Source organism: Batrachochytrium dendrobatidis (genome assembly GCF_000203795.2).
Source record: "Batrachochytrium dendrobatidis JAM81 unplaced genomic scaffold BATDEscaffold_5, whole genome shotgun sequence".
Lineage (NCBI taxonomy): Eukaryota > Fungi > Chytridiomycota > Chytridiomycetes > Rhizophydiales > Batrachochytrium > Batrachochytrium dendrobatidis.
In genome coordinates this window covers 224,657-226,492 of record NW_006281103.1, presented here as the reverse complement: position 1 = coordinate 226,492, position 1,836 = coordinate 224,657, and positions in this window count along the sequence as shown.

The window sequence follows — 1,836 nt, the reverse complement described above, 5'->3', positions numbered from 1 at the left end:
TCAACAATTGTATTGAATTCCGGTTAGTATCGAATTGTTTGAGTCGTTCGAGTAGTCAAGTTGCTTGGTTTGCAATGTGTTGTGTCCAGGAATCACTTGCAATCAAACCATCACCAAACCACAAGTTAACAACACCAAATGATATATGACTGGTTATAACAACACATTGCAAACACTCGACGAATTAGCCATGAATCAGGTTCAATCATCAATCGCCAATATTGTCAAGCGTGTATTCCTGGTTTAGTTGATGATGATCCGAGTATGCGGTATTCGTCACAGTCTGATTTGGTCCAAACAGGTTTTGTAATGGTTTCAACAATGTCTGATGAATGACATGCTACAATCGCAGTATATTGATATTACCGCATGATACAACTGTTTGGTTGACCAACCGACTCGAATGTTGATGGATTATTATGCCAATCGACTGTTTTGACCTGATATCACCACACTTGACATGCCAACACATGCGACATATGATGGAGTGATGGAAATACTCGAAATACACACAATACAACTCTTGCAGCAGTGTATGAAACTATCAAGCATGACATGCCATGAAGGGTGTAGATTAGACTTGATAACAATGTGTACAATTTGGACTTTTAAATTCGGAAATAGCAGCTCTGTTCCAACATCCCATTGATTGTAAATGTCGAGGTTGTTTAACCTTGTACAAATGACCATTTCACATGCAACTTTAGCCTGATATCGAGTATTTTCAAATGAATGCAAGCTTGCGACACTCGCTTGACTCGTTTGGTTCGGGTTATGGTTGATATTTACGATATCGATGCAAAGTTGCATTCCAGAATGAACCTGTATAATCTGATGTGGTCAATCGTTTGGTTTTATTGTTATCGGTCATTGACACCAGTTATTGTGTTGATTGCAAATAGTAGTCCAACTAATCATGCATAAACAAATACCAGATAGTCACTGATAAACTGATGATATCCAATGTATACATGACACATTGTATAGTTCCATTTAATTGCCAGCAATGTGTGATTGGATTACTCGAGTCATCAAGCAATTATCAAACAGTTGTCAAGAACAATCAAGTCATGTCCAATAAACTGTCTGATGTGCAGGTGATTTGGCATTGGTCCGTTGGTCCATTAGTACGATTGTTGGTTGGCAATTCAGACTTGTAAATGACAATTGATTGTTGCTAGTTGATTGGTGTCCATATGTGTCCATATGTGACTCATTGTATACGGAACAGGACTGACAAGTGTGTCTGAATTGATGCCAGATGATACAGCCTATCCAACAAAAAGTAATACATTGATCGTGTCTGCATGGAAATAAGCTTTATAACTTCCACTTCTGAATGTATGAAAATCAACATTCAAACAACGGATACGTCCAATGAGTCTTGCAAATGCATTGATAGAGTGTTGTTGAATAATTCGAGTGTTTACAAATCAGCATCACTGGAAATAGTTACTGTTATTCAGACAGTCACTTGTCCAGACATTACAGTTGTAATACTATCCATGCCTCACCACAGTTGCAACGTTCAGATAGAAATGGCAAAATTAAAACAAGAGCATCCTTCAATATCAGTTTAGTCAAAACATTGGTACTTGTTTGTCTGTAGCCCAATATATTTATCAACTCCATGTCATTCATCAGATAATATTGTATAGATTTTGGCAGTGATATCGACAAGATAATCTGTACTAGGTCCAGTCGTATCCATATCCACAACGCACTCGTCCAATCCAATCTTTTCATCAAGACTATGCAAGAAATTCAACTGCATATAGTTTGTAACAATTCCATACACCGAGTTCAAATGACTAATATCTGCTGCAGCTTTACATC